Raw genomic sequence first — 12,995 nt, forward strand, 5'->3', positions numbered from 1 at the left:
ACAAGAGTTCTCTTCCTGCTCCCTCTCCCCAAGAAAGTAGGAAATAAAAGACTTTTGATTATTAAAAAATAAACATATATATAGATATCTATATATCTATATTTATTTATTTATATCTGAGGCAATTGGGGTTAAGTGACTTGGTCACACAATTAGGAAATATTAAATGTCTTGAAGGCAGATTTGAACTCAGGTTTTCTTGACTTCAGGGCTGGTGCTTTATACATTGTACCATCTAGCTGCCCCCAATAAACATATTTAAAAAATAAATGGTGATATGAAAATAAAATTAATCCACAAAATGTACTTTAGAATAATAGTAATGAGTCAGGAAATAAAAGGTGGGGATGAATAGTTGGAATGGGAAAGATGATTTGGAATGTTCTAAGGCTAAAGGGAGAAGGCATTTAAGTGATATAAATGTGTCATAAGGACTGAGTGGTCCAAAAAGAGCCTCCTAAATGTTTGTGAACTGGCCTTATAAAATAATAAAGTTTGTCAATGATTGGACTAAAACTCCCTGAATAAATGAAAATTTACTTCTGGGCCCAAAATTCAGTGCTTTTTACAAAGCAACACAAATCTGTCCATTAATTCTGGCAAGTTTGAGTTTTGTTTTGTTTTTCATAGGGGTAAGTGAAGCTTGAGAATTATTGCTCTGTCTTTTATTGTTCTATGATTTATCATGATAGCCTTTGAAATTCAATTCAACTCAAACAAACATATCTGTTGTTTTTTTCAGTCATGTCTGACTTTTGGTGATGACATTTGGGGGTTTTTTGGCAAAGAAACTGGAGTGGTTTACCATTTTCTTCTCCAGTTCATTTTACAGATGAGAAAACTGAGATAAAATTACTTGCCCCGGATCACAAATATATATTAATGTAAGGCATTATTCTAAGAGCTGCAGGTACAAGGACAAAAAGACAACAAAAGTCCCTGCTCTCAAGAAGCTTACAATCAACTAGGGGAATACTATAGACAAAAAAGGAAATATAACTGAGCGTTCAAGTCTAGACATTTAAAAAGATTCTCCTCATGTGTAGAGAGAATGATTACTCAAACCTATCTGCTTATGTGGGGAATTGGTAAATGGTCTGAAGAGTTTCTTTTCTGACTTCTAGCTTCTGAGAAAAGACCATGCAATTCTAGGCTCTCCTGAAGGACAATAAAATTTCCAAAGAAGTTAACCTGTAAAGCACTGGTGCCTTTGGCATAATTCTATTTCTAACTTGCTACACTAGAGACTTTAGGGAATATTCCCTTGGATGAGTCTGTGGCCTCTGTCTCTGTCTCTGTCTCTCTGTCTGTCTTTGCCTTCTTCTCTCAATGGAGCTGAAATATCTTGCTCCTAGTGGCAGAGTTCCTTCACTATGTAAATTCCCTGGTATGTTCTAATCTAGAAGTATATATAATTTTGAATACTGTTTGCTCTCAGAATGGAAAAATTGGGAGTTTTACCCCGTGAACTCCTGGGGAGGATTGCATGCTTAGGAGGAGCAAGTTCATTGGTTGAAGTAATTTTTCCCAGAAGCCCTTGCGTTATCCCATGCCCATTCTTTGGGAGGATAAAAGAGGGCGGAACTTGAGAGATTGAGAGTCTTGTCTGTACCAGACTTGAGGAGGCTCTCTGGAGGAAAGAAGAGCCAATACAGGCTCACATAGCTAGTATGTGTCTGTGGCCAAATCTGAATTCAGGAAGAGGCATCTTCCTGACTCCAGGCCTGGCATTTTTATGCCATGTAGCTGCAATGAACAATTTATCCTTAAGATTAACAGTGTTTAGTGGAGCATATAGATATAATTCAGGCCAAGTATTCCCTCTCTGAGGAGAGCAAAGTGAGCCATTCTTGTGGCCCCAACATTCTGTTCTCCAGGCAGGAATAGAAAATTTCCCTCGAAGAAAGATGAAAGAAATCTAGAGATATCTAGTTACTCCTCCTTATAAGCTGTATTCAGACAAACCCATGTGGTCATATACCTAACCTATTTGGGCAAAACATATCTTATACAAAGTATATATAAAATAAATTCAATAAGCAGAAACTACTAACCACTCAGAGTAGGAGTAGGAAAGGCTTCAGACAGGAGTAGACATCTTATTCTTCAAACAAAACTAAGGATTCTAGATGTAAGGCACAAACTGGGGAAAAACGTGGAAATAAAAGAAGAAATGTCATGTACAAAAGAGAGCTATAGCTCAGTTTCAGAAACAGAGAGTGGATGTGTGTATGTGTGTAAAAGAAACAGATATGAAATAAATGGGAAAAGTAGATGAAAACCAGAGTATGATGGGCTTTAAATGCAAGGTGCGGGTTTATGTTTTGTCTTAAAGAAAAAAGAACTACATCTTTCCTTATTTAAAAATAAAAAACAATGCATTTTGACTTCTTCATTTTCTACATCCACTTAAAAAGAAGTTAGTGCTACCCCTTTAAGATGGATATTTGAAGGTGAAATAGGAGTTTTTACTCCCTTTATAGTTGAAAAAATCCCTATCAATCTGTGGGGAAGCGATATTTTACAACAATTAGGGTTAAAAATGAGTACTTCAGTTTTTTAGGCAGGGCTACTGTTGAAGGCCTGCCACCACTTTCAAGCACTTTCAACCCTCTCTATACTGTCAACTCCGTGTTTGCTTCTATTTACCCCCAATTATTTTTTAATTTTTAAAATGAACTTCTCAATCTCGGCTCCAATTTCTTGCCTCACACTTGAAATTATAATAATAAACTAAATTAGGGTGGGGCAGAGGATGTGTGCCAAGTATGGGATTTGGCATGGACTAGATCCTTTCAAATATCTAGTGTTGCTCCTTTAAGTGGAGCTGGGCAGGTGGAGGGTGAGAGAGACTAAGGAATCTACCTTGTCTGCTCAGTAAAACTATAAAATTATTTAGTTAGTATTTATATAGCACATTAAGATTTGCAAAATGCCTTGCAAACATTTCTTCAATTTGACCCTCACAGCAACCTTGGGAGGTAGGAGGTATAATTATCCCCATTTTATAGATAAGGAAGCAGAAACAGTTAAGAGGTTAAAAGATTTATCCAGGGTCACAACCAATTCGTATTTAAATCTGAATTGTACTTAGTTAAGTTTTCCTGTTTCCAGGCTCAGCACTCAATACTCCTAATCAACCCCATTTCTTCTTTTCAGAGTCCAGTGAATTCATGTTGACACTTGACTATCCAAGGCACCTCATCTGGACTGCCTAAACAAGTGGCATTCCATGCTTTTGACCAAATGTTCCCTTTCATGATCAAAATTTACCAGTCTGTGTTCATCCTTTTTGCTTTTCAAGGGTGACAACTAGATAACCATATAAAGTCATTTGAACTGCATTCGTGGATGCTAAGTGAATTAACTTATTATACCTCACAGGTTTGAATTGTAATAGGGAGCTTCTTCAGACAATACCTTCATCCAAAAAAGTAATTAATGAAAGAGAATTTCACCAATTAGTTGATCTTGAGGTACATACCCCTTAAATGTTATGTAAAGAAGCCCTGGAGAAGGAGGAAAACTTGGCATTTACTAGGACAAGAAAGTAGCTATTGGTTTATTTTGTTTTAATTTATTAATTCTGGAATTAAATAAGGTTTTAGAAATCACAGAATTCAATCCTTTTGTTTTGCAACCTTAACAATAAGATTATATCTGTTTTTTATTAAGGGCCTAGTATGAACCAAACCCTTTGCTAAACATTGGGAATTTAAAGCAGAAAGAAAGGCAATCCCTAACCACAAGCAACTTATATTCTAATGAGGGAAAGCAATGCATAAACTGGAGCTGAAAAGTGGAGGGGGCGGAGAATGGATATTTGTGCAAGAACAAGATGGAGAAATTTGGAAAATCCAGAGAAAAGGTGGGTTTAGGTGCTTCCTCAAATGGAGCTTCCAAGTTAAAACTTAGCAATTCGAGGAGAAAGCAGAAGCATTTTTCAGAGTGAAATGGCTGTGAGGGTGGAGGCAGAGAAATCCAGAAGTTTAGGAGCAGAGCATGGGGATGATGATAAAAGGTGAATATCAATAGCAAGAAAGCTTGATTAAAGAAGGTTAAGTAACTTATCTCATAAAGTTAACCTATCTCATAGGTCACAAAGAGGCAGAGCCTCTTCCTATATTCAAACTGAATTCAAACTGAATCAAATGTACAACTGCCTATCTTTCTACACACCCTGATGAGCACTTAAAAAAAAAAGATCTGACAGCGAAAAGCAGAGATACCTGGGGGAATTTACTTTTCTTCATTTAAAAATAAGTTCATCCCTCTAATCAGTTTCCCATGTCATCTCAATTTTTTAAAAAAGCACAAATAACCCACCAGCTGGAAGTCCTGAATTTTTCCATCTCCATCTCTTTAGTGTTTAGTTCAGCAATTTTAAAATCAGCCCTTCTTACAAAGTATAATTCTTCCCTATCTTTAACCTTCCATGGTACATCTTTATGAACATAAAATAACTTTTCTTTTTTTTAAGCTACATATGCAATATATATTTTTCAAAATATATGCATAGTTTTCAACATTCACCCTTGCAAAATCTTGTGTTCCAAATTATTTTCTCCTTTCTTTCCCTCCACCCCTTCCCTTAGACAGCAAGTAATCCAATATATGTTAAATATGTACATTTCTTCTATACATATTTCCACAATTGTCATGCTGCAAAAGAAAAATCAGATCACAATGGGAAAAAATGAAAAAGAAAATAAAAAGCAAGCAAACAACAAAAAAGTGAAAATAGTATGTTATAGTCCACACTCAGTGAACCACAGTCCTCTCTCTGGGTGCAGATGGCTCTATCACAATTCTATTGGAATTGGTCTAAATCATCTGGCTGTTGAAAAGAGCCACATCCATCAGAATTAATCATCATATAATCTTCTTGTTGCTGTGTACAATGTTATTTTGGTTCTACCCACTTCACTTAGCATCAATTCATGTAAATCTTTTCAGGCCTTTCTGAAATCGATCTACTGATTGAACAATAATACTACATTACATTCATATATCATATTTTAGCCATTCCCCAACTGATAGACATCCACTCAATTTCTAGTTCTTTGCCACTACAAAAAGGGCTGCTACAAACAAAAATGGTTTTGCATTTCCCTTTTTTTATGATCTCTTTGGGATATAGACCCAGTAAAGACACTGCTGAATCAAAAGGTATACACAGTCTGATAGCCCTTTGGGCATATTTCTATATTGCTTTACATAATGATTGGATCAGTTCCCAACTCCAACAATGCAGTAGTGTCCCAGTTTTCCCACATCTCCTCCAACATTCATCATTATCTTTTCCTATAATCTTAGCCAATTTGAGAGGTGTGGAGTGGTATCTCAGTTGTCTTGATTTGCATTTCTCTGATCAATAGTGATTTAGAGTATTCTTTCATATGACTATAAATAGTTTCAATTTCTTCATCTGAAAATTGTCTGTTCTTATCCTTTGACCATTTCTCAATTGGAGAATGGATTAAAGAACTTTTCAAATTCTGGTCCAAACAGATATGTTGGAGCTATAGCCAGGATTCAAATCCTGGCTCCACTACTTATATATGTGATCTTGGGCAAGCCTCAAACTCTCTGATCCTCAGTTCCTTTATCTATAAAATGAGAGAGTTAGATTAAATGATCTCTGAGTTCTCTTTCAGCTCTAAATCTATGATCCTACAAAATACAAACAGAAGGAAATAGAATTTTCATTAAAAAAAAAAACTTGGGAAAAACTATAGTCAATCAATAAGCATTTAGGAACTCTAGAAATACACAAGAAACATGATATATTCTGGCCCAAAAAGAATCCTCATAAGAAGACTTTGGAATTTATAAAAATCAAAGCCATTTGCAAAAATCATTTTTAAGTTATGACAGACCAAAATTAAAATAAAAAGTCTTCCTCATTTTACTGAGATAAGAAAATACAAGCATTTGCCTGTATCTAATACACTAAAAAATTCCCACAAATTAACTTCTAGCAAAAATTACCATAAAAAGTAAATCATCACAATATACAAAAATAAGTATAGTAAATCTACTACTTAATAAACCCAAGAATCCTGCTAGTGAGGCAAGAACTCATTCTCCTTTGTAACTCTTGGGAAAATTGGAAAGTAGGCATAGATCAATACCTCATACCATATATTAAGAAAAGTTCCAAATGGGTACACAATTTAGACATAAGGGGTAAAGCATGTAGGAAATTATCAGATTCATGATAGAGGAAGAATTCATGTTATCTGTAAGAAAGGCCTCCTTCAAATTACTCATCTCAGTATCCAATGCTACAAGTAAATTTCTTTCTTGTTTCTGTCAAATCCAAGTCTTACACACACACACACACACACACACACACACACACACACACACACACACACACACACCTGAAATTCAATTTTCTCAGTGAAGAAGGGTGATAACTAGAAACCTTACTATGTAAAATGCCCTTTACATACAGAGTATATTGAGTCTTAGCTCTAAATTAAAGAACACTAATTTTTTCTCTCACTTTTTTTTATCCTCCAACTTTTAACCACTAGTCATTTGGAATGCCTTTATCCAATATCTTTACAAATTCTCAACATCTTCCAAAGTCAAAAAGCCCAGGATTAGGTATAATACTTAAAGGGGCTTACCTCACAGCTCTTAATTGAAATTGCTACTTCCTAGTATTAGACATAAGGAGAGTAACAGTAGCTGTACTTATCATTTCATTCATATCAGGAACTTTCAACTGAGGTAACTCCCTTTACCAATAAAGGTTGGTACCTCTTCTGAAATTTATAGATCTAAATAGAGTTTCTTAGAGCACTTAGAGGTTAAGACTTGCCCAGGATCACATTACAAAATATGTCAGAGGTGGGACTAATTGACTCTGCATTGCCCCTCAGAACCTGCATTTTGGGTTCAATAGCAGATGGTTGGAGAAACCTTCTACATATCAGTGAATTCATAAGCATTTATTAAGCACCCACAATATGCCAGAAGCTAAGCACTGGTAATACTAAGAAAAGCCAAAGACAGTTCTTAAGTAACTCATTGTCTAATGGAGGAAACAATAACATGCAAACAACTATGTAGAAATAAGAAGAATAACTGGACCAATTCACAGTTCTACCAATAGTGTATTAATGTACCTATTTTTCCACAGCCCCTTCAGCATTTGCTTTTTGGTGTATGTGTTAACTTTGCCAATCTGAATTGTGGTAAGTGGCACCTCAGTGTTGTTTTAATGTTTATTTCTCTTATTATTGATTTAGAGCATTAATTTTCACATGGTTATTAATAATTTGGATGTCTTCCTCCAAAATTTCCTATTCATATCTGTTAATCATTTATCAATTAGAAAATGGCATTTATCCTGATAAATTGGAGATAATCAATAGAGAAAAGGTACTAACATTAAGTGGAGAGGCTTCTTATAATTGAGACTTTAGTTGGAACATGAAGGAATCCAGGTAAGCCAGGAGGCAGAAAAGAGGAGGGAAAACATTGTGGGTATGGGAGATAGCCAAAAATTTCCAGCCCTTGATAAGTGTATTCAGATTTTCAGATGTGGCAGATTCAGAGAAATCCTATCTAAGTTTATTTTCCAATATTAACCAAAATTCCACAGTGGAAATAACAAGACAGCACACAGAAAGAGTATGTTTATATTACATTGGCACCTATGTTTTTGCTTAGTGTTTGAGTAATAATGAAATCCTAAACTGTAATCAGAGATGGTTGGCAGCCTGCAACAATGGGTATAATTCCACCAACATGTAATCTGTAGAGTTTCAAATAACCAGGAATTTGCTTCTCTTTAGCTCAATTTGTCAATCCGTTTTGAAACTGGGTACCAGCTAATTAAATTACACACCTTAAGAATGAGTTTTGTCAAAGAAGTGGAGCGTAGAAATAGAGAAGTAGTAGCAACAAAGAAGGCAGGCATAACCATTACTCCTTGCTAGACTTAACCATGGGAGATTTGTCCTTCAAAAATTATGAAAATAATAGAATTGAGTTCTGACCCCTATAAGTGTAAAATCTAGTTGAGAAGTATCCATGCTATACAGCAAGAACAAGATTATGTGATGATTAATTCTGATGGATGTGGCTCTTTTCAGGAGGGAGGTGATTCAGGCCAGTTCCAATGGACTTGTGATGGAGAGAATGATCTGCACCCAGAGAGAGGACTGTGGCGATTGCATGTGGACCACAACACAGGATTTTCACTTTTTAGTTGTTGTTTGCTTGCATTTTTTTTTCTTTCTCATTTTTTTCCTTTTTTATCTGACTTTCTTGTGCAGGATAATTGTGGAAATATGTATAGAAGTTTACCATATATTGGATTGCTCATTACCTAGGAAGGGGAGGAGGGAGGGGAAGGAAATAGGGGAAGGGAGGGAGAAAAAAAAATGGAACAGTTTTGCAAGGGTGAATGTTGAAAATTATCTGTGCATATGTTTTGAAAATAAAGTTTAAAAAAAAAAAAAGAAAGATAAGTACCACACCAGAAGAAAATAGAATACAAAACAAAGCAATATCTGCATGTTACATCATGTGGTACATGTCTCGTGTCCACAGCTCTCAAATCTGACTTTTCTTGTTATATACTCTCAACCTTAATCTAGTATCTTTTCATTTCTAACATGAACTACTTTAAAGGCCTTTTAATAGGTCTCCCTGCCTCACCCCTGTCCCTACTCCAAATTCATCCTCCACACTACTACAAGGAGATTAAGCAAAGATCATGCTACTACTCCCCAATTTAAACTTCAGTAGTTCCCTATTGCCTGGAAGATAAAACTCCTTTGTTTGGCTTTGAAAGTCCTCACAAACCAGCATTTACCTATCTTTCTTGTTTACTTATATATTATTCTCCAGATTCTATGGAATAGCACATTGGACTTCTCTCTGGTCCTTAAATAGCACTACAGCCTTCATTTCCTTACTTCCCCTGATCTTAGTGTCTAAGCCCAAGACACCCTGGCCACCACCACCCATACATCCCATGCTTAGAATGCACTACTTTCTTACTTTCACCTTAAAGAATCTCACATCAAGACACAGCTCAATATGCCTTCTACTAAAATTCTTTCCTGATCCCCGCCCCCACCCAACTGTTACTGTTCTCCCTCTGAAGTTACATTATAACCATTTGATTTTCTTTGTATTTATTCAATAATATATCTTAACACATCTCCTCTGACAAAATGTGAGCTCTTTGAAAGTAAAGGTGTTTTCATTTATATTTACATTTCATTTAGTGCAGTCCCTGGTATGTATTAGTATTTGATAAATGCAATAATTTTTGGTTGGGATTAGTTTAAAAAAATACTTCATACAATAAAGAGGGCTTGAATTTGGTCTTAAATGAAGTCTTCAATTGAAATAGGCAAAGAGAAGTTAAGAACATTCCAAGACAGAAAAAGAAACATAAGAAAGAAATAAGCATGGAGTATGTGGAACAATAAAGAGAATATCTATTACTGAATTAAAACAGAGATCTGTCAGGAAATAGTGAGATAAGTTGATAACATTTGATAGAGACCTCCAATTATCAGACTGACAAGCCTAGGTGGTTTCAAAAATAAGTCACAATAGATTCTGAAAATTGGAAGATGGAAAAGAGAAAGGAGACTAGAGGAATGAAGCATAGATAATAAACCTTTATTAAAATTAATCTGTACTCTACTAGTCTTGCCATATGTAGTAGATTCTCTGTTTCCCACAACCATTTTTTAAAAAGTAGAAAGTAACTCTCAGTATCATTCATCCAGTGTTGCAATAAGATTGAATGAGCAAAAGGAGAGAGCTAAGTGCAAACTATCACAATTTTTAGATCATAAAAATAAGCTTCCTTATTAGTGTTCTAATTTTGAGGTCATTGCTCAATAACCGATAAGTGGATATACTACGGGAAGAACTAAATAATAAATTTTTATATTTACAATAATGAAACCAGAAAATAAAATGATCATAGCATTAGAGCTGAAAGGGACCCTTCCAGGAGGACATCCAGTACAACCTTCTTATTTTAAAGATGAGGAATCTAAGATGATTTAAATCATGCAGCAATTGGCAAAAATGGGATTTGAACTTGGGTCATGCAAATCCCAGAACTCTTTGCAATGTATCACACTGCTAGATTCTAGTTGCACTTAAATGAAAGGATATCTTGGGTTCTCCTTGAAAAAGCAAATAAATAATCCAGTTGCTATCTTCTCCTCTACAAACCCAACCATATCCCAGGTTCTTGTCTCCCCCCTTCCCATTCATAATCTTATCTTCTGTATCTCTATATCTCCTCAACCCTGCCCTCCTCACTTCCAGTCTGTTCCACTATTTATTTAACCTTTTATCACTATCATTTTTAGTATTATTTACTTATTATTTTGATTTGATAAAAATCCTACCAAAAAAAATGGGAAATGGGATATGCTGGATAACCTATGGCAAAATGGATAGATTGTTGAATATCCATGTACTATTTCTGGAATTATGAACTAGTCCAGCCATTCTGGATGAACAAATAATGGCATATTAACTCATTTTTTTACTTGAGTACAATATTTCATGACCCCATTTGGGATTTTCTTGGCAGAGATACTAGAGAGGTTTGCCATTTTCTTCTCCTAATCATTTTGTAGATGAGGGAACTGAGGTAAACAGGGTTACGTGACTTACCCTTAGTGACCTTGAGGGTCACAGAACTAGAAAATGCCTGAAGTCAAATTTCAATTTAGATCTTCCTAACTCCTTGGCCAGCATTCTACCTTGTCACCTAGCTGCCCCTTAATATAAAACTAATTGCAACATATGACAAAAGATACTTATTCAGAGAAACCTGTGAAGACTTGTATGAAGTAACAATAAAATGAAGTGAGAAGAAACAGAAAAATTACATATACAAATATAGATAGGTAGGTAAGTAGGTAGGTAGACAGATGGATAGATAGATAGATAGATAGATAGATACCTTCTCCTGTGTATTTTCTTCTAGGTTTTATGACTTTCTCCTGGCTCACTACCTATCTTTCTGACTGCACCCTCTCAAGTGCAGCCAGAACTTTCCCTATTCTTCATCTATGTCATGCCCATTAATCAAGGATATATTCCATGGTGCTGAACTAAGGCACTCTTTTTTCTCTATATACTAATTCCCTTGGAGATTTCCTTAATCCCCAGGGTTCAGTAATCTTTATGCAGATAATTGCTAGATTGATACAAGTAGCCCTAAAGTCTCACCATTACCAATTAACTTTTGTATATATCAAGCTGGATATCTAAAAAGAATCTCAATTTTAGCATGTTCAAAACAAAACTTAAGGACTTTTCCTCCAGACCCTCCTCTCTTCCAAACATTTCTATTTCTGTCAAAGATACCATCACCCTTTCAGTTACCTAGGCTCACACCTTGGTGTCATTCCCAATTCCTACTCAGCCCACATAACCAATCAGTTGACAAATTTTGCCTTCCATATATTCACAACATCTCATATACATCCTTTTCTCTCTGCTCACAAAGCCACAGGTCTAATTCAGACTCTCATCATCTCTCACCTGGACTACTGCAATGGCTTTCTAACTCTTTTCCCTATATCAAGTCTTTCTTCATTACAATCTATTCTTTCCTCAGCTCTCAAATGTTTTTGGCTGGTTTTTCTTCTTCCTAAAGTGCCTCCCCCTTTCTCAAAGAGCTCTAATCCTCCAGGATCTGCTGTGTACACGAACTTCTACCTAACCTACACTTATTCTTATACCTAATTCTCCTTTATACATTCTATGATTTGACTTCACTGGCTTACTATAAATATCAGCCTTATCTCCCATGTCTGTGCCCTTGTATTTTCTATCTTCCATGACCAAAATGGTCTGGCTTCTCTGCTTCATCTCTGCCCCCTGGGTTTTCTTGGTTTCCTTCAAGATACAGTTCAAGTTCCACTTCTATAGGAAGTCTTTTCTGCTGTTTTCTGTAACTTCAGGTGTCATCTTCCTCTCAGATTATCTTCTATCTGTTCTGCAAATATCTTATATATTGTTATTTAAATGTCTCTCCCATTAGAATGCATGGTTTTTGAAGGCATGGACTGTTTTTGTCTTTCTTGTTATTTTCAGCACAATGACTAGCCTGTAATAAGCACTTAATACTTGTTGACTAGGTTGAAAGTAACTTTGAAAGATGAGAATTCTGATCAATACAAAGACCAGTCATGATTACAAAAATTTTATAATGAAATTATTTTTCACTTCTTAACAGAAATGTAAAAAATAGAGATTCAGAGCAAGAAATAGATTTTTAGATAGAGTCGTTATGTGAATTTCTTTTGCTGGAATATGCTTTTTTTGGTCACAAGCGAAAACTAATTAGTGGGCAGAGATATAAAAAACTTATACTATTTGCAGTAGAGAAACAGTAAAAGCTTTGGCACTAATATCAGAGCATAAAGCAGGGGTATCCATTGTTTCCACTATTATTCATTTTAATTTTAGAAATGATAAATATTTCTTCTTTCACAAAGAAACTGGGGAGGGCGAAGAGATGACAAAATTCTCTCTAGTGGCATATATGATATGCGATGTGAAGATTAACCAAATATCCAGAAATTCAATGAAAAAATTAAGGTAGGTAAATCAATGATGTCAGCAAAAGTATCAGAATACAACATCCTCCTCATCGGCCTTTCCATATAACAAAACTCAAGAGGAAAAAATAGAGAAATTATATTTTTTAACTACAAAATTTATAAAATATTAAAATTTGACTGTTCATTCTCAGAATTTATGTAAAAAATTGTGCAAAACACAATTTGCAAATAAGAGAAAAAAAGGAAGACAAATAATTGGAGATCTCAATGTTCATGATTAATGATTTAATGTGATATAATAACTAAGTTTTACATAGGATCACAGATCTAGAATTGGAAAGGTCCTCAGTCACTAGTCTAATCAGCTCATTTTACAAATAAGAAAAATGAGAGATGTGTGGAAGTTAGATAGATCTTCCA

Source organism: Sminthopsis crassicaudata, chromosome 3, assembly GCF_048593235.1.
Source record: "Sminthopsis crassicaudata isolate SCR6 chromosome 3, ASM4859323v1, whole genome shotgun sequence".
Taxonomy (NCBI): Eukaryota; Metazoa; Chordata; class Mammalia; order Dasyuromorphia; family Dasyuridae; genus Sminthopsis; species Sminthopsis crassicaudata.